Source organism: Microcebus murinus, chromosome 13 (assembly GCF_040939455.1).
Source record: "Microcebus murinus isolate Inina chromosome 13, M.murinus_Inina_mat1.0, whole genome shotgun sequence".
Lineage (NCBI taxonomy): Eukaryota > Metazoa > Chordata > Mammalia > Primates > Cheirogaleidae > Microcebus > Microcebus murinus.
In genome coordinates, this window is record NC_134116.1 from 57133496 (window position 1) to 57161152 (window position 27657).

General features: G+C 38.4%; 1 long non-coding RNA gene across 1 annotated transcript; it reads left to right on the forward strand.

The window, feature by feature from the left end:
• The first annotated feature begins 230 nt into the window (after positions 1-230).
• On the forward strand, positions 231-19438 carry LOC142874860 (uncharacterized). The gene is made up of 3 exons (XR_012922445.1): positions 231-393; positions 14360-14477; positions 19225-19438. It is a non-coding gene; the product is annotated as an uncharacterized LOC142874860 (long non-coding RNA).
• Positions 19439-27657: the final 8219 nt, after the last annotated feature.

Genomic DNA, 27657 nt, shown 5'->3' on the forward strand with positions numbered 1-27657 from the left:
TAATTCACATGCAATCAGTTATTTGGAAATTTATATTTCCTCCAGGGAAATGTATCTTTACATGTTTGTTAATAAGTATCTTAGGCCTGTGACAACCTTGTATGATATTTAATTAATATTTAAGTTCAGGTTTTTATTATTGAAGCTAACCACAATGTGAACACATTTTGTAACTTATTTCAAATTCAACTGCAGTTTCTAGGCACAAATCCCCTTTACCCAATCTAATTTCCTGATTCTCAAGTCCCTCCATTGACACCTTATTTTTATCATCACAGATGTCTTCTATGCTCTCATGTAGGGTCAAGAAACTGCAGGCTTGAGGCTCAATCCAAGGTGATGGTGAATTTGGATTGGGAGCACCAGTCTCACATGGTGGAAGAAATCTGGAGGGTAAGGAACACTTCCAGGGCTATTAGCACCATTTTTTTTTTCTGCTGAGGACTTCTCTGCTCCCTGTCCACTGCTACCTCCTTCTTGCTCCAAATAGAATTCTGTCCTCTCTTGGATAGCAGAGTACTATAGAAAGAAAATCTGAGTTCCTAAGCATTTTCCTGCTAGTAACTAAGCATGGCAGTACACTAGTAAGAAGAAGCACCTGTCTGTGATCTGTCTCTCTTTTATCCAACACAATCTTAAAAGGTGAAAAGTCAACTAGAGATGCTATAGTTAGAAGATTTAGAAACAATGCCAAAGACGCACTGTATTTCTGTCTGAAAATGAGAGCAAAAATAAAAAAAAGCACACTGTATTGCCACAGATGCTCCTAAGAGTAAATCTCACAAATCTCAATGTCTCTGTCACTGCTTTATGTGTTTTGTGCATGTGTGCATGCATGTTGATAGAAGTATGTATCTGTGTGTATGTGCATATGTGTATCTTAATATTTTATAACTCACATTTCTCTGCTGGCTCTATGACTATTTCCTCTGGTCAATTCCTCTTGACTTGGGCTATAGGGAAAAATGGTCATAGTTAGACATGATGTATAATTTACTTTTTGCATCAAATAGCTACAACTACTCTACAAGTAATGACCTAGTTAATCTTCAAATATTCATGCGTATGTACAGGCGGTCCCCGGGGTTATGGAGGAGATACATTTCTGAGAAGGTTTTCAGGTTGGATTTGTATGTAACTCAGATTCCTGATGAAGAGTGCATATTTGTTGATGATAATAACAATACTATAATGGCTCATAGGTGGTAATAGCAATACACTGTAATGATAATAATAATACCCCTGTACACAGTAAGTCACAGAAACTATTGTGCTTATTTATTTATTTATTTATTTATTTTTTGAGACAGAGTTTCACTTTGTTGCCTGGGCTAGAATGCCGTGGTGTCAGCCTAGCTCACAGCAACCTAAAATTCCTGGGCTCAAGCAATCTTACTGCCTCAGCCTCCCGAATAGCTGGGACTACAGGCATGAGCCACCATGCCCAGCTAATTTTTTCTATATATTTTTAGTTGGCCAATTAATTTCTTTCTATTTTTTTAGTAGGTTTCACTCTTGCTCAGGCTGGTCTCAAACTCCTGACCTTGAGCGATCTGCTTGCCTCAGCCTTCCAGAACGCTAGGATTACAGGCGTGAACTGCTGTGCTCGGCCTGTGCTCATATTTTAAATTCAAACAAATAGAATATAAAAACAAACTCATACAAATAGTTTAGATGAGACGGGAGAAATTTAAAAAAAAAATAATATTAAAGGTTAACACTCAATGTTGCAGCAATGTCTTGCATACAGGAAGAAACATTTTTGAGGCAAGAAGGTAGGCTAACAATCAGAAGATGGTGATGGTGCTAGAGAGGATGGAGTGGGTGCTGGAGAATCAGGATTTGATTCTGTCACTGGAGGAGGGAAGCTGACCACTGAAGTCGGTGTCTTGCAAAAGGTGTCTAGGGTTGTCTGCACAGCCTTTTTCTTTTTGTCATCATAAATGGCCTTATAGCTGCTGGTGTTCTCAATAACTGCACAGTAAACCTTTGTAAACTGCTCAATGTTAGGATCTTGCTCCTCATGCTTAGCAAATCCTGCTTCAATGAGATGAAAGGCTTCAGCTAATTCTTTTTTCATAAACTTTCTTGGCTCTGGATCTCCTGATTCTTTGTGCTCTTGTGTTCCATTCAGCTGCTTCTCTGTGTATGAGACCAGCAGCTGGTGTAGAGATGCCGGGCCAATGAAACGCTTAGCCATGCAGGTTTGTTTACATGCGTGGAAGAAACTAGTTTCCCAATCATTAATTTAATTATTAAATTATAAGTTATCCTTACTGGAAGCCCATTTGTAAGTACAGAACACCATAAGTTGGGTGGTCTGTAACCCAGAGACTGCCTATATATCACTCATTTGACCTGGTATGCCATTTTTTTAAAATTAGAAATGAGGTTTTATAAGCTGGTAACAAATGTCTTAGGCTGTGAAAATAGTAATGTATCCAGATTAAGTAACTATTTCTTAATCCTATATGTAACAGTCTTTTGCCATGGCATTTCTTTCAAGTTCAACTTCAGTTTCTATGTCCCCATCACTCGTATTCCATTGGAATTCCCAATTATTAATTACCATCATCACCTCCTTATTTTTCATCTATCATAGATGTCTTTCTTGCCCAAGAGATAGCTGCAGGCCTGAGGCAGGGGCTCCATCCAATGCGATGGTGGGTTTGGGTTGGGGGCACCAGCCTCAGAGGGTAGCAGAGCCCTGGAAGGCGAGGAACACTTTCAGGGTTATTAGCTCCATTCTCTTCTGCTGAGGATTCCTTTGCTACCTGCCCACTGCTACCTCTTCCTTGCTCCAAATAGGATTCTCTCCTCTCTTGGCCCACACTAGCACAGTCTCATTTCCACAGTAACTAAAGGTGACAAACACCACAAGTATGAAATCTTCTCTATGAGCTGTACCCCAATCTTTCTATCTCGATCGAAAAGAAAAAAATATTTCATAAGGAAGTTTACTGGGAGAGGACTTTAGAAATAGTTTCAAGGAAACTTTTTATTCCCATGGATGCTCCTGACAAGAATAACCCAAATCTCAATCTCTCTGTATGCTGTATATACAAAGGCATGTATGTGTGTGTGTGTGTATATATATGCATATATATGTATTTATGCATTTATATCACATAGTGCATTAGTGCATTACTGAGTCTGCCAGAACATACTCTTTCAATTCATACAGGACAGTGCTAAAGAATTAAAAATGTAAATAGTAAGATACCATGTCACTTCCTAGACTTACTTTTTAGTTCAAATTAGTTGCAATTACTTTTCAACTTATAACCTCGTTGACCGTTAAAGAATTCAAGTGTATATTTACTTATCTGGAACCTGACATGACATTTTCTCTAGCTTTGATAACTTATATGATTATAATACAAATTTTAGAATTGTCAAAAAATACCAAATCAAGATTAAATTACTTTTCTTCATTACTGAACATAAGCCAATGTGTAAAAGTCTTTTCTATGGGAATTAATTTTTTTTTTGAGACAGAGTCTCGCTTAATTGCCCAGGCTAGAGTGAGTGCCGTGGCGTCAGCCTAGCTCACAGCAACCTCAAACTCCTGGGCTCAAGCAATCCTCCTGCCTCAGCCTCCCCAGTAGCTTGGACTATAGGCATGTGCCACCATGCTCGGCTAATTTTTTTCTATACATATCAGATGGCCAATTAATTTCTTTCTATTTATAGTAGAGACGGGGTCTCACTCTTGCTCAGGGTGGTTTCGAACTCCTGACCTTGAGCGATCTGCCCACCTCGGCCTCCCAGAGTGCTAGGATTACAGGCGTGAGCCACCATGCCCAGCCTGGGAATTAATTTTAAATTCAACTTCATTTTGTAGGTGGTCATCTCTGTAATTCCAACTCATGTTCTCTTTCCTATGTCCCTCCATCACCTCTTTACTTTTGTGCATCATGCTTGTCTTCCTGCCCCTGAGACACGATCAAGTGGCTGCAAGCTAAGAGGACGAGGGCTCCATCTAATGTGATAGTGAGGTCAGGTTTAGGCACCAACCTCACAAGCTGACAGAGCTCTGGAGGGTGAGAAACCAATTCAGGTTCCATTAGCTCTGTTCTTTCTGCTGACTGCTCCCCTCTTTCCAGTCCATTGCAACATTCTCCTTGCTCCAAAAAGGATTTTGTCTTCTCCGGGTCCATTCTAGTAGAAGAGGGTACATTAGAATGTAGAGTCTCATACACAGGGAATCTCATTGTTTCCTAGGGAATTGGCTACTAATAACTAAGAGTGACAAATACACTAACAGGAAGAAGCAACTCTCCTGTGACCAGCCCCAATTTACCCACCATGATCTAAAAAACATGAAAAGATATCTTCAAATGCTAAAGAGAGAAGATTTAGAAACAATGTCAAAAAACCACTCCGTAGGGCCATGGATACTCCTGATGAGAAATTTCAAAATGTCAATCTGTCTCGTTTTATGTTTCTGTTGTGTATGCATGTTTGTGTATAGATGTGTGTTGATAGGAGTATCTCTGTATGAATATTTATTTATGTATGTATGAAAGTATCTACATATATTAATACATACACATATTATTTATCTATTTATAACTTACCATGCATGGAGGGGTATCTGAGATGCTACTTCTGTCAATTCACCTTGCTGTGCACTAAGAGATTACAAAAGAATACAATCAGATACAAGAAACAATTCTTTTTTTTTTTTTTTTTTTGAGACACAGTTCTCACTCTGTTGTCCGGGCATCAGCCTAGCTCGCAGCAACCTCAAACTCCTGGGCTCAAGAAATCCTCCTGCCTCAGCCTCTCAAGTAGCTGGGACTACAGGCATGCACCACCATGCCCGGCTAATTTTTTCTATATATATTAGTTGGCCAATTAATTTCTTTCTATTTATAGTAGAGACAGGGTCTCGCTCTTGCTCAGGCTGGTCTCGAACTCCTGAGCTCAAGTAATCCTCCCGCCTCAGCCTCCCAGAGTGCTAGGATTACTAGCCACCGCGCCTGGCCCTGCAAGGCATAATTCTAAACTTACTTTTGTGAGATAGTTACAGTTCCCCTAGGCATAAACTGGGTGAGCTCAATATTCACGTAATGTAAGACTAACGGAATGTAGAAGGTCATTTTTTTATTACAAACGAGGCCTCGTGTGCTGGTAATAAACATCTTACACCTCTGAAAATAGTAACACTACCAGATTTAAGTAAAACCACTTATTACCTTAGTCTCGATGTGTTATGGACTCTCTGAGTCAGGGGCTTCATCCAATATAAGAGGGGATTGGAGTTTGGGACACCAGCCTTACACAGTAACAGAGCTTCTGAGGGTGAGGAAACATCCCAAGTCTACTAGTGTATCTTTTCTCATCTCTTGGCTGATACTTGTGGGAGAGGGTGCACCAGAATACAGAGACTGAAGGAATTGGATGCTATTAACTAAGGATAACAAATACACTATCAGGAAGAATAACTCTCCTGTGATGGAATCTGCTTTATCCCCCTCAATCAAGAAAGATAGAAAGTTACTTCCAAATGCTACAGTGAACAGATTTAGAAGAAATGTAAAACGAAAAAAAAAAAAACTCTTCTGTGTCAATGTGTTTCTTTAATTGTTATCTATTTCTGTTGTTTATGTATGTGTGTTGACACAAGTTTGTCTGTATGTATACTTATTCATTTATGTATATGCATAAGTGTGTATGAATGTGCATACGTACACATATCTCTACTTATCTAGTTGAACTCACGGTGGGTGGAAGCAGAGGTTGGAGGATTCCTCTTCCCAAGTGATAGTCGGTGTTCTAAGAGATTATAAAAGAATAAGGTCAGAATTAAGACATCATTGTAAATGTACTCTTTGGGATAAACAGTCACAGTTAGTGACTCTAGGCTTGAACTGGGTGATTTTTAAATATTCATGTGTGTAGCTCTAATCGAATCCAGAAGGTCATTCTAGCCTCTAATGAGGCTCTATGTGCTGGGAAGAAAGAGCTAAGGCCTGTGAAATAGTAATGCTTCCAAATTTAAGTAAAGCTCTTTAGTATTACATTAATCTCAGTGTGTTACAGCCTCTCCTCTGGAGTCAGGGGCTCCATCCAATGTAGGAGCGGGCTGGACTTTGGGACAGCAGCCTTAACGTGGTGACAGAACTCTTCAGGGTGAGGAAAACATCCAAAGTCTCTTAGCTTTGTCTTTCCTACTTAGAGCCCTACTCCTCCATTTCCACCAAAGCTCTTCTTTGATGCCAGATAGGATTTCTCCTCACTTGTTCCTTGTTAAAGGTTGAATATGGTACCAACACAATTCAATTACTAAAGTTCCCATCCCTCTAACTCATAGTATGACCTCATTCTGAACTAGAGTCATTGCTAATGCGTGTAGTTGAGATGGAGCACATAGAGGTGTGGGGAGGCCTCCTACTCCAATATGATTGGTATCTTCATAATCTGGGAAAATTTGGGCACAGATGCACACATATGGAAAATGTCACGGGAAGATAGCGGCAGAGATCCGGGTGCTGAGTACATGCCAAGGAATGCCAAAGAAGGCCAGCAACCAGCAACAGCTAGCAAAGAGAAATACAACAGATTCTGCCCTACAGCCTTCATAGGAAGCCAACCCTGCCGACACCTTCATTTCACACTTCTAGTCCCGAGGACTGTGAGATAATGAATTGCTGGTGCTTCAGCCACTCAGTCCTTGACACTGTGTTATGACAGCTCTGGAAACTACTACAGCCCTCTCTACTCGGGTCTCATACACAGGCAATCCGATAGTTTTCTAAAAGTTTTGGCTGCCAGTCACTTGGGTAGGAGGAGTGGTCTGCTTCCTTCTGACCTGTTCTGACCTCTTTTATCCCACTAGATACACAGAGGAAAGGGGGTTACATACAGAAGTGGACACTGCCAATAATTTAGGGACAGTGTCCAAGAAAGTCTATCTTTAATACCTCTGCATATTTTTATATATCTATATGTAATTCATATATGATGGAGATATTTCTATATATATATGTAGATATATATTATTCCATCATACAGGAGTGATGTCAGTTCATTTCGGTCAGAGCTAAAGACCTAAATTTCACAGTCACACACTGTGTACGCATCGACTTACTTTTTCATTCACATTAGCTACAATATCCATACAACTCATAAATTAATTAAGGTCTAAGAAATGTACATGTAATTTGCCTATTTAGAAAGTGCTATTTCATTTTTCCATAGAAGTGAGACATTATATGGTAGTAATGAAATTATTAAGCCTGTTCAGAGACGCCTTAATGAATCAAGATTTTGAAAGTCATTTTCACTGCTGAACCTCGTCCCAATGTGTAACATTCTTTTTTTGGTGGCAGTAGTTTCAAATCCAACTTCAGTTTTTAGGCAGCCTGCTTTGTGTTTCAGTCTCATGTCCTCTGCTTCCTATATCCTCCATCACTTCTTTTTTTTTTTTTTTTTTGAGACAAGAGTCTCGCTTTGTTGCCCAGGCTAGAGTGAGTGCCCTGGCATCAGCCTGGCTCACAGCAACCTCAAACTCCTGGGCTCAAGCCATCCTCCTGCCTCAGCCTCCCAAGTAGCTGGGACTATAGGCACGTGCCACCATGCCCGGCTAATTTTTTCTGTATATATTAGTTGGCCAATTAATTTCTTTCTATTTATAGTAGAGACAGAGTCTCGCTCTTGCTCAGGCTGGTTTTTTTTTTTTTTTTTTTTTTTTTTGAGACAGAGTCTCGCTTTGTTGTCCAGGCTAGAGTGAGTGCCGTGGCGTCAGCCTAGCTCACAGCAACCTCAAACTCCTGGGCTCCAGTGATCCTTCTGCCTCAGCCTCCCGAGTAGCTGGGACTACAGGCATGCGCCACTATGCCCGGCTAATTTTTTATATATATATCAGTTGGCCAATTAATTTCTTTCTATTTATAGTAGAGACGGGGTCTCGCTCTTGCTCAGGCTGGTTTCGAACTCCTGACCTTGAGCAATCCGCCCGCCTCGGCCTCCCAAGAGCTAGGATTACAGGCGTGAGCCACAGCGCCCGGCCTCAGGCTGGTTTTGAACTCCTGACCTCAAACAATCTGCCCGCCTCAGCCTCCCAGAGTGTTAAGATTACAGGTGTTAGCCACTGCACCTGGCCCACTTCTTTATTTCATGCATCATGCTTGTCTTCCTGCCCCTGAGACACGATCAAGTGGCTACAGGCTAAGAAGACAAGGGCTCCATCCAATGTGATAGTGAGGTTGGGTCTAGGCACCAGCCTCACATGCTGACAGAGCTCTGGGGCATGAGACACCAATTCAGTTCCATTAGCTCTGTTCTTTTTGCTGAGTGCTTCCTTCTTCCCCGTCCACTGCAACATCCTCCTTGCTCCAAATAGAATGTTCTCCTCTCCTGGCCCATTCTAGCAGGAGAGGGTGCACCAAAATGTAGAATCTCATACACAGGGAATCTCATTGTTTCTTAAGGAATTCACTGCTAATAACTAAGGGAACAAATACACTGACAGGAAGAAGCAACTCTACTGTGACCAGCTCATCTTTATCTACCTCAGTCTAGGAAAGATGGAAAGTTACCTCCAAATGCTGCAGTGAGAAGATGCAGAAATAATGTAAAAAAAAAAATCTCTGTAAGGCCATGGATGCTCCTTAGGGTGAGTTTCAAATATGTCAATCTGTCTTTTTAATTGTCTTCTATTTCTGTAGCATATGCATGTTTGTGTATATATGTGTGTTGATAGGAGTACATCTGTATGTATATTTATTTATATATGTGTATAAAATTGCATATACCTATACAGACATACATATATCTTCATTTATCTATTTATAACTCACCCTTTTGCAGAGGAACCTCAGTGATGATTTCTACCACTTCTTCCTGGTTTTTACTAGGAGAGTATGTAAAAATACAGTCATATGTATGACATAAGTCTAAATTTACTGTTTGGGGATAAATAGGTACACTTATACTAGGCATGCACTGTTTGATTTTTCAGTGTTCATGTGTGTATCACTAATTGAATATAAAAGGTCATTGTTTATTAGAAATGAGGCTTTCTGTGCTGGTACTAATTATCTTAGGCCTGTGAAATAGTAATGCTTCCAGATTTAAGTCAAGGAAAGGTCCAAATTATTCTCTTCATCCCAATGTCTTATAGACTCTCCCCCTGAGTCAGGGGCTCCATCCAATATCAGAGTGGGTTGCAGTTTTGGACACCAGCCTTACATGGTAACAGAGCTCTTGAGGGTGAGGAACATATCCAGTGTCTAGCTTCATCTTTTCTGTTTAGGGCAGTACTGCTCCATTTCACTTTACCTCTTCCTTGATGCCAGATAGGATTTCTCCTCACTCGTTCCTTATTAAAGATAGAATATCACAGCCCCCACCCAATTCAATTACTGAAGTTCTAATGCCTGTAACTAATGATGAAACCTTATTCTCAAATAGAGTAATTGCAAACTTGTGTAGTTAAGATGGGAGTAATACTGGTATAAGGTGGGCCAATATGATTGGTATCCTCATAAAGAGGGAACATTTGGACACAGATGCACACACAGGAAGAATTTCATGGGAAGATGGAGGTAGAGATGTGGGTGAAGAGTCTACATGCCAAGGAATGCCACCGATTTCCAGCAACCCGCAAAAGCTAGCAGAGAGGCACAGAACAGAGTCTGCCCTACAGCCTTCATAAAAAGCCCACCCTGCCGACACCTTCATTTTAGACTTTTAGCGTCTAGGACTGTGAGATAATAAAGTTGTGGTGTTTCAGCAACTCAGTCTGTGACACTTTGTTATGGCAGCTTTAGAAACTACTATAGCCCTGTCTACTACAGTCTCCTACAGAGGCAATCTGATAGTTTTCTAAAGGTTTTGGCTGCTAGTCACTAGGGTAGGAGGCAGTGGTCTGCTTCCTTCTGACCTGTTCTGACCTCTTTTCTCTGTACATCCACAAAAGAAGGTGTGTTACACACAGAATCTGACACTGCCAATACTTTAGAAACAGAGTCAAAGGCAGTCTATACATAATATCTGTGGACATTTTTATATATCTATATGTACATTTATATTTTTATTTTTTTTATTTTTTGAGACAGAGTCTCACTTTTGTTGCCCTGGCTAGAGTGAGTGCCATGGCGTCAGTCTAGCTCACAGCAACCTCAATCTCCTGGGCTCAAGCGATCCTCCTGCCTCAGCCTCCCAAGTAGCTGGGACTACAGACATGCACCACCATGCCCGGCTAATTTTTTGTATATATATTTTTTAGTTGGTCAATTAATTTCTTTCTATTTTTAGTAGAGACAGGGTCTCGCTCAGGCTGGTTTCGAACTCCCAACCTCGAGCAATCCGCCCGCCTCAGCCTCCCAGAGTGCTAGGATTACAGGCTTGAGCCACCGCGCCTGGCCCATTTATATTTTTAAAAGTGATATGCACACACATATATATGTGTGAGTGTGTATATATATATGTACATATATGTGATAGCATCATATGTTAGTGAGGTTAATTCCTGTCGGCCAGTTAAGAATTAAATTTCACATAATCAAACACTATGTGAATTCAGAGACTTACTTTTTAATTTTTTTTTTTTTTTTTTTTTTTTTTCCAGCAAGATCAAGGTCAGGAAACTTTTTCATTTAAATTAGCTACAATATCTATAGAACAAATACAGTGATTAAACTCTATGACATTCAGGTGTAATTTGGCTATTTAGAAACTGGTATCTCATTTTCCCCTAGAAGTGAGGCATTATATGGTAGTAATGAAACTATTAAGCCTGTTGAGAAAAGCCTTAATGAATCAGGATTTTAAAAGTTATTTTTACTGCTGAACATAATCTCAATGTGTAACAGTCTTTTTGTGGTGGGATTAATTTTAATTTAAACTATTGTTTGTAGATAGTCAGCTCTGTAATTCCATCTCATTTCCTGCTTCCTATGTCCCTCCATCACCTCCTTACTTTCCTGATTCATGCTTGTCTTCCTATCTATGAGAAAGGATCAATGAACCGCAGGCTAAGAAGACAAGGGCTCCATCTAATGTGATAGTGAGGTTAGGTTTAGGCACCTGCCTCACATGTTGACAGAGCTCTAGAGGATGAGAAACCAATCCAGGTACTATTAGCTCTGTCCTTTTTCCTTAGTCTTTCCCTCTTCCTGGTCCATTGCAACCTCCTAGTTGCTCCAACTGGGATTTTCTCCTCCCTTGGCCCATTTGAGTAGGAGAGGGCGCACCAGAATGTAAAGTCTCATACACAGGGAATCTCATTGTTTCCTCGGGAATTGGCTACTAATAACTAAGGGTGACAGATACACTAACAGGAAGCAGCAATTCTCCTGGGCCTAGCTCCTCTTTAACCCACTCAATCTATAAATAATGGAAAGTGACCTCCAAATGCTACAGTGAGATAGTTTTGAAACAATGTCAAAAAAACACTCTGTATGGCCATGCATGCTCCTGGGGGTAAACCTCACAAATGCCAATGTGTTTCTTTAATTGTCTTCTATTTCTGTTGTTTATGCATGTTTGTTTATGTATGTGTGTTGACATGAGTATGTCTGTGTGTATCATTATTTATCTATGTGCATAAGTTTGCATGTATGTACATACATACATACATATATCTCTATTTATCTAGTTTGAACTCACACTGGTTGGTCGTGTCCGTCCAAGGCTCCTTTTGTGCATTCAGGCCTTTTAGGGCTAAGAGATTATAAAATAATAAGGTCAGGTTCAAGACATCACTGTAAATTTACTTTTTGGGATACATCGTTACAGTTACTCTTGACATGAACTGGGTGATTTTTTTTAAATTTCAGCATATTATGGGGGTGCATATGTTTAAGTTGTGTATATTGCCCTTGGCCCCTGCCCGAGTCAGAGCTTCAAGCATGTCCACCCCCAGACGGTGTGCATCACATTCATTATGTATGTATATACCATCCCCTTCTCCCCCTCCCATCTGCCCAACACCCGATGAATGTTATTCCTATATGTGCACTTAGGTGTTGATCAGTTAAAACCAATTTGCACCACCAATTTACATGTGGTGCTTATTTTTCCATTCTTGGGATACTTTACTTAGTAGAATGTGTTCTAGCTCTATCCAGGAAAATACAAGAGGTGCTATATCACCATTGTTTCTTGTAGCTGAATAGTACTCCATGGTATACATATACCACATTTTATTAATCCACTCATGTATTGATGGGCACTTGGGTTGTTTCGACATCTTTGCGATTGTGAACTTGGTGATTTTTAAATATTCACGCATGTAGTACTAATTTACTCTAGAAGGTCATTTTTTATTAGAAATGAAGCTTTATATGCTGGTAATAAATATCTTAGGCCTGTGAAACAGTAATGCTTCCAGATTTAAGGAAAGCTCTTTATTATTTTCCTTAGTCTCAGTGTCTTATATCCTCTCCCCAAGTCAGGGGCTCCATCCAGTATGAGAGTAGGTTGGAGTTTGGGACAGCAGCCTCACATGGTAACACAGCTCTTGAGGGTGAGAAACATAAGCAAAGGCTATTAGCTTTGTCTTTTGTCCTTACGGCCCTACTTCTCTGTTTCCACTACACCTCTTACTTGATGCCAGATAGAATTATTCCTCACTTGTTCCTTGCTCAAGGTTGAATATAGTACCCCCAATTCAATCCTTGAAGTTCTTATCACTGTAACTGATGATGTGACCTTATTCTCAAATAGAGTAATTGCAAACTTGTGTAGTTAAGATGGAGGTCATACTGGTGTAAGGTGGGCCCCTCATCCAATATGATTGGTATCCTCATAAAGAGGGAAAATTTGGACATAGATGCACACACAGGAAGAATTTCATGGGGAGATGGAGGTAGAGATGTGGGTGAAGAGTCTCCATGCCAAGGAATGCCACCGATTTCCAGCAACCTGCAAAAGCTAGTAGAGAGGCACAGAACAGAGTCTGCCCTACAGCCTTGATAAAAAGCCAACCCTGCCGACACCTTCAAAGACTTCTAGTGTCTAGGACTGTGAAATAATAAAGTTGTGGTGTTTCAGCCACTCAATTTGTGATACTTTGTTACAGCAGCCCTAGAAACTGCTATAGTTCTGTCTACTAGAGTCTCCTACACAGGCAATCTGATAGTTTCCTAATAGTTTTGGCTGGTAGCCTGTTGGGTAGGAGGCAGTGGTCCTCTTCGTTCTGATCTGGTTTGACTTGTTTATTTCCACTAGATCCACAAACAAAAAATGTTAGGTACAGAAGCTTATACTGCCAGTACTTTAGAAACAGTGTCCTAGAAAAATCTAAAGTTAATATCTGTATGTATTTTTATATACTTTTATGTATGTTTTGAGTTTGACAGGTGATATTTTACATATATAAATGTGTATTATTCTATCATATGTTTGTGATTTCAGTTCATTTGGGTCAGAGCTAAAGAATTAAATTTTACATAATGATATACTATGTGAATTCATAGATTTACTTTTTAATTCAAATTAGCTACATATCCATACAATATCCATACAACTAATAAATTAATTAAACTCTAAGAAATTCACATGTAATTGGCTATTTAGAAACTGGTATTAATATTTCATTTCTCTCCAGAGGTAGGCATTATAGGGTAGAAATGAAATTATTAAGCCTGTAAAAGAAGGCTTAGTGAATCAATATTTCAAACCTTTTTTGTTATTGTTGTTACTGTTGATCCTAAACTCTCTTTTTAAAGGTCTTTTGTGGAGTCATTTATATCAAGTTCAACTTCAGTTTGTATGTACCCTATTTGAACACCAAAATTCTTTGAGTCTAAATGATGTAGTAAACCTGACTTAGCTCACTGGAAGACCTAAATTTTTAGATAGAATTTCAGAATCAGTGTCCTCAAAACTGTTTCCCATGAAAAATTCTGAAACTGAATTTCACCAATCTTAATTGCCCACACATCTCTTTCTCTTTCTCCCTCTCTCTTTCCATAACTATATACATATGTATGTGTATGTGTGTATATATGTATATGCATATATGCATGTGTGTATATATGCATATGTATGTATGTGTATGTGTTTATGTGTATATGTGTATGTATATATGTGTGTGTGTATATATATGTGTGTGTATATATATATAGGCATCACCTTTCACGTTGGGCTCCATCAAAGCTTTCTGATATCACATTACTAATGTGATTGGTGCTAAAGGATAGAAATTTACATAATAAGTAACAATATAAATTCATACACTTACTTCTTTTGGCTCAAATTGGCTATAATTATTCTACAAATTACACATTTGTTGGCTCTAAAACAATTCTCATGTAAATCAGTTATTTGGAACCTAATATTTCATTTTTCCCTAGAAATAAGCCTTTATATGTTTGAATGAAAAAAAAAATTTTTTTTAAAACAGAGTCTCACCCTGCTGCCTAGGCTAGAGTGATGTGTTGTCAGCCTAGCTCACAGCAACCTCAAACTCCTGGGCTCAAGCAATCCTTCTGCCTCAGCCTCCCGAGTAGCTGGGACTACAGGTATGTGCCACCATACCCAGCTAATTTTTTCTATATTCTTTCAGTTGGTCAATTAATTTCTTTCTATTTTTAGTAGAGATGGGGTCTCGCTCTTACTCAGGCTGGTTTCAAATTTCTGACCTTGAGTGATCCACCTGCCTTGGCCTCCCAGAGTGCTAGGATGACAGGCATGAGCCACCACGCCTAGTCTAAAATGAAAATTTTTAAGCCTGTCCAAAATGTTTAATGAATCACCAGCCCATTTGTCACCAGCCTGGGATGAAGCAGACCTCATTTCAACCTATCTGACTTAAGAATCCATGCTGTTACCATAACACTTTCCTAACTTTTCAAATATTTTAGTAAATTTCAGAAATTGCACACATTTCTTTGCTGTTGATAAGCACAGGGAATCTCTAGGAGGGAACCTGGTTATGTGGAGATTCCTAAACTTATTTAACCACAGAACCTCTTTCTCACAGTGGAAATGTGTGAAAAACACATGTTGGAAGCATGTATTAAATGGTATTTCTTTATGTCTTTAAGTATAAGTTCTTCCCCATAAGCCAATTTTGGACTCTGATCAATAGCTCAACACTCTAAGTACAGATACACATTAATCTTATGCTATTCTTTCAGTCTGTCTGTAAAGAAGGGCTGGAGTTCAGATTATCAAATCCTCTTGGCCTGGGCTGAGGATCTATGAAAAAGGAACCTTTCAAGTTCTAAGTGGGAGTTCTGATATCCTTGAAGAATGGCTCATGGAAGTCCATCTAGGACTTAGAGAAAAAAGAGTATCTTTTATAAAAAGAAAGACATTTATAGTATCTGCTGCTTTTTAACAGGAAGATCAACTGTATTGACTATTTACTAATAAATCATACAGGGAAAAAATATTCAGACCACCAAAAAGGCAAGAATTTCAGTTTCTGACATAGGCAGCCCTATTGAATGATTACAGGGTTACCTTCACTGTGGTAATTGACAATGTTTCAGGTGTTAATCAACATGGGGCAACTGAAGCCCTTGTGGAGACCATCTCAGCGGACTGACTTCCTAAGTAGAACACTAGCTCACCATCATTGAACAGAGCCTCCACCACTAGGGCAACCAGCTGCCTCCATAGGAAAAGCTTAAAGTGACTGCATATGCATATTATCACATTGCCTACAAAGTAGTATTTTTAAGGAAAAAACAGGCATAAGAATGAGGTCTTTATATTATGAGTTTGCCAAATTTTACTTGCATACAGTTAACAGTTATTATGAAAGAAGGTACATGAGTATTCCCTATTCCATTAATCAAGGCTACGAATTATGTTTAAAGTCAGTACAATTCATGTAGCCAAAACATTTGTACCCCTGTAATATTCTGGAAAAAACTATTCAGTACATTTGGGTTATATGACTTACTTATTTCTCAACCAGTGTACCAAGGAACGATAGAAACGATTATTCGTTAATCTTTACATTTTGCCTTTGTGGTTGAAATCAATTCACAAATAATCTAAGAAAGGAAAAGCACATATGAATTTTATATCAAATTAGAAAGTCATATATAGAAATTATTAAATATGGATCACATTTTAAAGTCTTGATTCCACAAATCTACAGTATTGTGCAATTTTATCAATCCTATGAAACATACATCCTGTATTTGCCCTTGGTATCTTAGTTCCATAAACAGAGGAAATAGAGGAATACATTTTTTTGAATGTTCAATAAAATTTAAGTTTAGCTCAAGTATAAGAAACTTTAAAGTCTACTTGCTACAAAGGACTCAGAAAGTGAAACAAAATCCATTTCAAGCCAATTTTATGTCATGATTGTAATTTATAATATTTCTATACTAAAATATTCTGTAGAATAAATCAAAGGAATGAGAAAGAAAAGATGCGCCCCTCAATATTTGACAGAGTGGATTTATGTCATGCAAGAAAATTGGAAGTCACTGCAAAATAAAAAGACACTACCAAGTACATTGCCAAGTTAATAACATGATATCTACGCTGAGGCAGCCACAAATGTGCCACAAGCCCCTAAACTCTTGGCAAAGAGAGAAAAATGAAAACAAATAAAAAAAATACTTCTCTTTAAAAAAATATATATAAATAGACCAATTTGGGCATAAATGTTTTGGGCCAGGGGCAGACACTGGTAAAGTCTATCACTTTGAAGGGTAGCAGCTCATGTGCAGTGGGGTGGAAATCCCAAAGCTCTCAGACTATTGCCTTGTACTCCAGAGATGTGGTCCAGGCACAGTTTTGGATGTGAACCAGGGCAGTTCTGAGGCAGAGCCAGATTTCTGGGAGTCCCTCCTGCCTGCAAGCCCTAGACCTGCGTGTCTGTAGGCAGGACTACTTCTGCTGGGGCCACTGCAGCTGCGAAGGAGCTGAGGGCAGCAGGGTGGTGGGATAAATAGCGTCTCGGGTCTTGTGACTTGGGTACAACTTTCTCTAAGAGGGAGTGAATTTTACTCAAAATCCTGTTAGCAGTTTCCTCTCCTGCTGCCTTTCAGGATAATAGCTTTTCCCTTTTTAAAGTATTTTTTTTATTTTTAATTTCCCCAAACCAAGCTTAAGTAAAATTTTCATCCAATTCCTGGCCAGCAACAAAGTTACTGCTACTTGGCCCTCCATCCACTAGTTGAATGCCCCCCCCACCTCCCACCAATGATGAGGGGACTCTGGGAGTGCCCTGGAAGGGGAGAGGGATGTTATTAGTGGTCCTCCCAGCTGGGTATTGGCAAACCTTTCTGTCTGTGGGCCTCAGAAACCTACATCCAGTCCCCTGCCCCTGCATAACTCCATTCCTCTTAAACTTGACATTCTTTTAATTTTCTTGGTGAGGATGAGAAAGCAACATTAGCTGAAGTAGAGAACAGAGGATGGGATGGGACTCCCTTGCTCAGAGACCCTGATCCCTACATCCTACCTGGTGCTGAGAGCAAGCTAGAACTGAAATAATGACTCTGCATCCATGGTAACCCCAAACAGAATCCTGGAGGTCTTGAGATTGTGACACTGTGGGGGATAAAATGACTTTGGTGCAAGACTGCAGGGATTTAAAAGTAGACACTATTCTCCTTAAACATCAAAATGGGGGTTGGGGCAAGGTTGTACCATGATCAAAGAACACAGGATTATAATCTCAGAGCAGAGACTAACTCCCCAGTTATTTTTTCTTTGGTATATAATGGAGGGGATTCTTCTTATGTATTCTGATGAAGCAGCTTATATTAAGCATTTGGCTGCTTTTGTGGTTTGTGGAGAATGACCAGAGGGCTGAATGTTTTCTTGCCAATATTAAATGTTACTAAAATAAACAAAATCAATAGTGAGGACTTGGGGGAAATTTTTCATTTACTCAAGCTATCATTTCATAGGATTGGAAGGAAACAATCAAATAGTTACAAATTTAAAATATATCCATATTCTTGGTTGAGTAAACATGAAAGGTGGAAACAAATGCCAAACAAATAAAAGAAAGCTTTTAAAATGATTAGATGAATCATTAGAAATTTCTGTGTGGAAATTATAATATAATTACAATATATAAGTAGAGAAAGATCAGTTTGCCACCATGTGTTGGTACATGACCTGGCGCCAAGGAAATGGTCACAGTTGAAGATACAGAAAAAAGATTAAACTCATTTTTATTTAATATTTCTGTAAAGCACCTTGCAAGATTCAAAAATGAATAAAACAGGCTCCCTGACTTCAGTGTCAGGTTGATGACCTTAAGACCAGATCTGGAGACACAGAGAGCAGCTTTTGGGTGGTGGTTGCTTTCCCAAAGAGTGATTAGCTATGGAGGAACAAGTAATGAGTAGTTTGGGGCTGGTCGAGTATTAAGGAATAGTCGATTGCTGTGGCAGAGACAAGGTAGCTGCTGAGTTTTTGAAGTAGTATTTATTGAGATCCTCTCTAGGACATGTTCAATGGGATGTGTGACCGTGCTAAAGAAAAATGCTTATGATACTGTCGCCTTCGCCTGAGTACTCTGAGCTGGTCAAAGTTTCTTCTTGTGCAACACTAACTGGTGCGACCAGTGTATGCTACAGCTCACAGTGGAGGCCCCAAATCTCCATCTTCACATATGTTTTCCACACTTTTCCACTCTGTTTGGGAAGGCTCATCTTTATAAACTTTATCAACAGTCTCCTTTGCCCTCTCTTCTACACTGGGGTTCTGCCAATGGGAGGCCCTGATAGGAGGATGGAGAGTGAGACAGAGTATAGTCAAGGTTTTATTTTTTATTTTATTTTATTGTTTTGAGACAGAGTCTCACTTTGTTGCCCAGGCTAGAGTGAGTGCCGTGGCGTCAGCCTAGCTCACAGCAACCTCAAACTCCTGGGCTCAAGCAATCCTCCTGCCTCAGCCTCCCGAGTAGCTGGGACTACAGGCATGCGCCACCATGCCCGGCTAATTTTTTTTCTCTATATATTATTTGGCCAATTAATTTCTTTCTATTTATAGTAGAGATGGGGTCTCGCTCTTGTTCAGGCTGGTTTCAAACTTCTGACCTCGAGCAATCCGCCCGCCTCGGCCTTCCAGAGTGCTAGGATTACAGGCATGAGCTACTGTGCCCGGCCTATAATCAAGGTTTTAAAACCCTGTGTACTTCATCAGCTACAGTTTGACAGTAGCTGTGTCAGATTTATCCCTAAGTATTTAATACTTTTTGATGCTATTATAAATGGTACTATAATATTTTCTTAAGATTTTATAGCACAAATTCTGACATGTTCTTTTTTTTTCTTATTTCAGCATATCATGAGGATACAAATGTTTAGGTTACGTATATAGCCTTGCCCCCTCAACCCCCGAGTCAGAGCTTCAAGCATATCTATCCCCCAGATGGTGTGCATCACACTCATTATGTATGTATATACCCATCCCCTCCTTGCCCCTCCCATCTGCCCAACACCCGATGAATGTTATTCCTATATGTGCACTTAGGTGTTGATCAGTGAAACCAATTTGCTGGTGAGTACATGTGGTGCTTATTTTTCCATTCTTGGGATACTTCACTTAGTAGAATGGGTTCCAGCTCTATCCAGGATAATATAAGAGGTGCTAGATCACCATTGTTTTTTGTATTTGAGTAGTATTCCATGGTATACACATACCACAATTTATTAATCTACTCATGTATTGATGGGCACTTGGGTTGTTTCCACATTTTTGCAATTGTGAATTGTGCTGCCATAAATATTCAACTGCGGATGTCTTTATTATGGAATGACTTTATTATGGAATGTCTTAATACCAATACTCAGTAGTGGGATTACTGGATCTAATGGTATTTCTACTCTTAGCTCTTTGAGGTATCTCCAAATTACTTTTCACAGGGGTTGTACTAATTTGCATTGCCACCAGCAGTGTAAAAGTGTTCGATTCTCTCCACATCCTTGCCAGCATTTGTTGTTTTGGGATTTTTTTGATAAAGGTCATTCTCACTGGAGTTAGGTGATATCTCATTATGGTTTTGATTTGCATTTCCCTAATGATAAGAGATGTTGAACACTTTTTAATGTTTGCTGGCTTTTATTCAGTCTTCTTTTGAAAAGTTTATGTTCATGTCCTTTGCCCATTTATTGATGGGGTTGTTTAATTTTTTCTTATTGATTTTCTTAAGTTCTATATAGATTCTTGTTAGTAGCCCTTTATTGGATGTGTAGAAAGCAAATATTTTCTCCCATTCTGTAGGTTGTCTATTTGCTCTAATGATAGTTTCCTTGGCTGTGCGGAAGTTTTTAAATTTGATCAGGTCCTATTTATTTATTTTTGTTGCTGCTGTGATTGCTTTGGGGGGTCTTCTTCATAAATTCTTTGCCTAGGCCAATGTCTATAAGAGTTTCCCCAACATTTTCTTCTAGAATTCTTAAGGTTCCATACCTTAGGTTTAAGTCTGTTATTTAACATGATTTGGTTTTTGTGAGAGGTGTTAGGTAGGGATCCAGTTTCAGTCTTCTGCATGTGGTTACCTAGTTTTCCCAGAACCATTGGTTAAATAGAGATTATTTTCTCCAATGTATATTTTTGTGTTGCTTTGTTGAAGATTACATGACAATATGAGAATGGTTTTATATCTGGGTGTTAGTCCTGTTCCAAAGGTCTGTATCTCTGTTTGTGTGCCAGTAGTACTATACTATTTTTGTTACTATAGCCTTGTAATAAAGCTTGAAGTCTGGTAGACTGATGCCTCCCAATTTGTTTTTTAGAATCCATGGGTGGAAGTTTGAGGTAAAACAGTCAGGATATTAGCACAGTCTCAATGTATCTCCTCTAAGACATTAATATCTGTCAAATACAAAAGGAAAAATACTGATTGTATACTGGAGAAATCTGATAGAAGCTATCTTAGCCAAGTGATCAAGATTAAAGTCATCAGTAATAGGAATATGTCAACATCACGTACTTGTTGATATGATGCCCTGAGAAGGGTGCATCACCTCTGTGGTATTCTCGCCCCAAATCCATAACCTCACTCTAGTCATGAGCAAACATCAGACAACCCCAACTGAGGGACGTTCTACAAAATACCTGACCAGTACTCTTCAAATGGTCAAGGTCATGGAAGGCAAAGCCTGAGACACTCTCCCAGACTGGAGAAGACTAAGGAGACATAATACCCAAATGCAATGTGGGCTTTGGGATTGGATCCTACAACAGCAAAAAAGACACTAGGGGGAAAACTCATAAAATTCAAATTAGGTCTGTAGTTTAATAGTATTGCCAATGTTAATTTTCTGTTTCAGATCATTCAACTATGGTTGTATAATTATTAACATTGGGGAAAGCTGGGTGAAGGGTGTACATAAATTCTCTGTACTCTTTTTTGCAACTTTTCTATAACTCTAACATTATTTAAAATTTAAAGTTTTATTTTTTAACACCTTGGTTCATGTCTCAGCTCTAGCATTTATTAGCTCTGTGACCTTTCTTGGCCTCAGTTTTCTAACTAAACATGAGTTAGGATGGATGACCCCTCAGCCCATTCGGGAGAACTGTGGAGTGGCTTTCTTGCCCACAATGTTTGCCTTCCTTTACTTGAGCCAGCAGAATAGTCATTCATCAGCAGTTGAAAGGGGGAATCTTGAAAATGGTCATGAAATTATATTTGCAGGTAATTTATTTCCAAGGTTCAACTTTCTGACTTAATGCAGAAGGATACAGGAAGGGAGACTTGTTCCCAGCTTGTTAGGGGTCAGAAACTGCTTTAACAGATACTATGACAAGAGGCAACTTACCCAAAAGTGTTAAAGAAAAGAGAATTTTTAGAAGAAAACACAAAAATACAATATTACCTATTAAATAGTAGTGTAATTATGAAGGGTCATTTTGTTTCAAAGTTTTCTTAATGTTATCATTGTCTTTTTAGAATTAAAAATACATCTACCAAAAAAAAATGCTTGTACTTATAATAGATAAATGTATTGTTGAAACTCACTACCTTGCAATCCTAGCAACTAGAGAGAATGTCCCAGGAATGCTTTGGCAGTTACAAAATAAATCAGCTTGGCAGTGATCATTTCCCTTGATACCCTCCCACACACCCACATAGGCATTTCTCTTGACCACTACGGACATTCCAGGCTCTTCCCTTCCAACAGTGTCCACCTCCCTGGAGGAACTCTTCCAAGGGGCCTTCATCCCCACAGAAACACGGCCTCTATTCAAACATGAATCTGAGCTCAAGGATGCAGTGCCTCAGCCTGGGTATTTGCTTCTCAGCAAAAGTTCAGCAAGGTTTTCCTTAGTCTCTGACAATTGTCGTCTTCTTTATCATTCCACCTTTTTTCTAGTTTCAAAGTTCTACTCATTGAGCTTCTCCTTCAACCCAACAACTAAGTGTTTTTAATACTTTGCCCTACCTTGTACAAGTGCTATAAGTATTCCAGGGAGTTGAGTTGGTTTTTTCTTTTTTTTTTCAAGTTTACTAGAACATTTCTATAATAAAATCTCTGTAGAGTAGAAATCCTCTCTGGGAGCCCATTTAGAATGGTTTGCTTGTGGAAGAACTAGCAAGATCTTTTCATGGCCTCCCGTTATGGAGGCCCTATTACTCTACTTCTTAAAACCATTCATTGGATGCACTTAAGATAAAATTCAGCATGCTGATTTTATCAAGGAAAGCACATACTTTCTGCATTACTCAGCATCATTACAGAAATAAGAAAATGACATGCTGGCAGTAATGGGGCTAAGTCAATACTTGTTGGGATTACATGACCCCTTTTAATTGCCTGGAGCTCCATTTAGTTGTTTAATGTCAGCCATTTACTTGAAGGTGGTTCCTTTACCACCAGTCCTAGGTTCTTCCATGGAGTGGCTTCAATCCTTTCCCAGATTAATCTAAATATCTGACATTTTCTCCTTTCAAGCACAAAACCAAAAATATTATTTAAGCTATTCTCTAGAGAATTTATGCTTCCTTGTATCTAAAATAGAGTATATTGCATATAATTTAACATTTCTGGATGAACCCTATTATAAAATGTGATGCCCTGTGTCTAGGGAAACATAGAGCCCTGTGTGATTTTTGTCTTAATTATTCCAGGCCCACACTCTTTTTAAATTCTGAGGTCATACTTGGAGTGTTTCTTTTTCTCCTTCACTGTCAGGATATCAGCCTACTCGCTATCACCATTGTGCCTGCTGGCGTACTTTTCAGCTGCTTCTAATCTGAGGTAGGCTTGGGAATGAGAAATGTAGGATCATAAAATCATATGCAAAGTAGAAGTCTATAGGAGGCGTGTGAGGTAGCCTCTCACATGTAATTAATATACATGAGCTTTGAGTATGATCCAGAAGTGAAGGAAGCTAGAAAGAAAATAAAATGGCTCATTGCACTTGATTCCTAAAAGAGTCTCTCTTGAGCAGCTATGTTACAAAAATGTAATATTATGGTGTTCTTTTTTATTTTTTCATTTTATTTTTGTTTAATTTTTATTCCATTTTCTTCCTCTAAGATTATGCTGTTCTTTAATTGAGATATATTTCATACACAATACTGTGTATATATTAAGCAGGGCAAGATACAGAGCATTTCTATCACTTCTGAAAGTTCCCTGGTAGCTTTTCAAGACAAGCTCCACTGTACTCCACACACATCCAAAGGCAATAGTTGTTGTCCAGTATAATGTTGTGGTGACCCAAGTTGTTGCATGTACTGGTGGTTCTTATTTTTTTTTATTATTATTGTTGAGTAACGATCCATTGTACATAGTACAGTCTTTTCATTCATTCTTCTGTTGATGGAATTTGGGTTTTTCCACCTTAGGGCCACTATGAATAAAGCCTATGAATATTTAAGTACAAGTCTTTTTGTGAACATATGTTTTTATTTCTCTTGGGCAAATACCTAAGAGTGGAATTTTTTTTTGAATGGGTCCAATATTCCTACTTGTTTTAATAATGACTACTTATATGTACAAAATCACTTCTTAAACTTTATTTATTGGCTTTCAATTTTAGAATTAGCCTATAGACAAAGGAAGTGAAATGTAACTATAATCATAGAAGAAAGTAAAGAGCAGATGAAGAGCATAGTAGGTAAAACAAACAGCATGTGCAAAGGCCCTGATGAAGAGAATACTTGATGTCTTTGAGGACCTGAGAGAAGCCATGTGGCTGGAGTACACTGTTTAAAAGGAATAGTGGTAGGAGATGAGGATGGCTGAAGCCAGATTATGAAGAACTCATAGGCCACATTCAGCATGCTAGATTTTATCTTAAGTGCATCCAATGAGTGGTTTTAGGAAGTAGAGTAATATGGCCCACTATTTTCTGTGGAGGGAAGGGAAATACACAGGGAGAAGCAGAAATAGCTCCTGCAATAAAGCTTCAGAGAGACGGACATTCCCTTAAACCAGAGATGGAGAGATCTGGGCAGATTTGAAACATATTTCGGAAGTAGAATTTGAGCTTATGGCATTTACCAAGATAAATAAATATCTATGTTTTAAAAAGAATTCCAGTAAATTACCAAATACTATTTCTGAAATTTTAGTTTGTCTTTGTGTGTGTGTGTGTGTGTGTGTGTCTGTGGGCCTAATGATTTTCTGTGAATTATTGAAAGGTATTGCCAAGAAAGCTAAAAGAAATGAGGCTAAGAGTAAATAGAAAAAGCAAAGAATGAGATAGAACAAGAGATTACTCATTTGATTTCAAGTCTCAAGAAGGCAATCCTAAAATAGAGATGTACAGTATCAGTGAATGATGTCTTGGTGCAGCCAGTCTCATGAAGCTTTATTAAAAGGATGGGCTCTTTTCTTGGCTTCATATCTGCCTCTTTGATGAGACAGGGAAACAATAAAGCCCTTCACTACACTGTGGCATGGACATGTTACTATCCCTAAAATATATTGCACAAAATAAGCTTTGCATGTGAAATAACTTTAAAACACACTTAAATAACTTTAAAACGGTGCTGGAGAAAGGATATAAATCAGTCTAATTCTGTATATCCTCAGGCTGAAAGCAAAAGACAACAAGCCTAGGAAAAGTCAAGGAAAATAAGTTGGAGAAGAGTTTCTATAACTACAACTCCAAGACTTAAGCAGAATCAAGAACTGTCAAGTTGCCAGGGCATAGTCTTTTCTAGGCCTATAATACTAAATCAGGGAAACCCAAAGTTGAATATGATCCACAGGAAGAAGATATACCCCTGACAAAGTGGAAATAACCCTGATATCTGACAAAAACCTAAGAAGAGAGACCATAACCTAAGTTCTGTAACAAAAGCAGTCACATACAATCAGCCTAGCTCTATTCTGTTCTCCATCCTGCTGTACCCTTAGGGTACAGAAGAGTAGAAAACAAAAACAAAACAACACAAAAAACCACCAAGCTCTCAGAATGAATTTCAGAAGGGAAGATATACAGGCATAAAATGAGGAGGAAAGTGTGAATATACTCATGCTACAGAAGAACAAAAAGTTCTCCTAGTGTTGCTAACCAAATGACACAATAATAATGCAAACACAATATAGCAGGTGAAGTGTCGAGCATCTATCCTGCTCCTCTTACATAAACTATATTTCAGAGGAAATGAATATTTTATGAAGGAAAGTTATTTATAAGAAGAATTCTAGCTAATCAATGCAGACACAATGATGATTAAAATGAAATAAGGGATCAACGCAATGATCCTCAATGGCTGCTAAAATCATTAGGTGAGAGGCCAATGAGGAGCTTTTTAGTGGGCATACCAGGGTGACAACTTCAAAAAAGGGAGACAACCAGAATGCCTCCTGCCTCTAGATGTGATATCACAGGAAGCACAAAGCACCACCAGTGAGTATTCAAATGGGACTGAAATCTAATCCACCCTATAAATCTAACTATAAGTTCAGAAGAAATATGAATGACAACAAAATACATTACAAGATACCACAAGAAAGCAATCAGCCAAATCTAGAATATGAGATATCCTATAAGACAAATGACCTTTCAAAAAATGTTAAAAAAAAGAAAAATGGAAAAACAAGCACCATATGTACTCACCAGCAAATTGGTATTAACAGATCAACACCCAAGTGGACATATAGGAGTAACATTTATCGGGTGTCGGAAGGGTGGGAGGGGGCAGGAGGGGATGGGTATATACAACCACAACGAGTAAGATGTGCAACGTTTGGGGGATGGACATGCTTGAAGCGCTTACTCGAGGGGGGAGGGGGGCATGGGCAATATATGTAACCTTAACATTTGTACCCCCATAATACGCTAAAAAAGAAAGAAAGAAAGAAACTGGGTAAAGTTATCAAAAATACTCATTTAGTTGTCTAATGATAAAAACAAAAGAAGAAGGGGAGGTTACTGCTCTAGATTAAAAGAACATAAGAAACATGACAACCAAATGCAAAGTGTGGACCTTAACTAGATCTAGATTCAAATAAACCAACCTATGAAGACTTTTTTTGGATAACTGGGGAAATCTGAATGTGGACTGGGTATTAATAGATATTATAGCATGAGGTTAATTCTGTATGATATAGCACTGCAGCGACATCTTCTGTTTAATCATTTTAAATAGATATGCATACTAAGGTAGGGAACAATATGCCTAGAATTTTGCTTTATAAATACTCAAAGAGTGGGGTGCAGTGTCACATCTCTCTAATACCAGCTACTCAAGAGGCTAGAGTGGGAAGACAGCTTGAGCCCAGAAGTTCGAGACCAGCCAGGGCAACAGAGCAAGATCCCCATCTCAATTTTAAAAAATACTCAAATAATGACCTGTAAAAGACACATGAGGAACCCAGACTAAAGTTACCATCTGAATGACTAAAAACATTCTAGAGTGTTTTTAAAATTAAATTGCCTTCATTTACATATTCCCCTACAAACAGAGAAACAAAGGACCAACTTATTCAGGATTAAAAGTAACAATAGAGCAGAAAAATGAGAGAATTTAGGGATTCTGGAAAAACAGGTTCTAAAATAAACTAACTGCTTGGTCTTGGGCAAGCCACTCAATCTCTCAAGTCTATTTCCTCATGTTAAAACAGGACTAACTCCCATCCCACAGGTTTATGGAAAATTTAAATTAAATAAAATCGAAAGTGCTCTCATTTCATTCACTAATGCAAAAACCATTTAATAAGTAGCTATTATGTCACACACATAATAAACATAACAGTGCATTACTAAAAATGATTACAAATGAATTGAAACAAGTAATCAAATTCTAATTCAATCTAATTTAAACTTACCAAAGGGCCAAAAAAGTCACATTTTAAGAGAGACTTTATAATTAGTAACAAGCTCCTGGATTATAGAAACCCACTAAAGAAACATTTTTAAAATTTAAAAATATTTTACTGGAAATATTTTTATTTATTATGCATTAAATTAGATTTGGAAAACAATATACAGCTTATTTCAGAACTATAAAATACTGGAGTATCTGTATTTTCCTCATTTTCAATACGAATATTTCCTTGTGGGGAGTTTGGGAAAAGAAGAAAATACTGTACACTGCTGTCTTTATTAATAGTGAAACAGAACCTCATTAATTTGAAGTTTTGAAGGACAAATTGTCACTAGTTACTACAAAACCTTTTTTTGCCAATAAACACATCTGTCAAATTTATTATTAACAGTTAATTTATTTGCCTTTTGCTTCCTGTTGTTATATTGTGAAGTTGTAAACCATTAAATAAATATTCAGATTATCTAAAATGTCAAGCA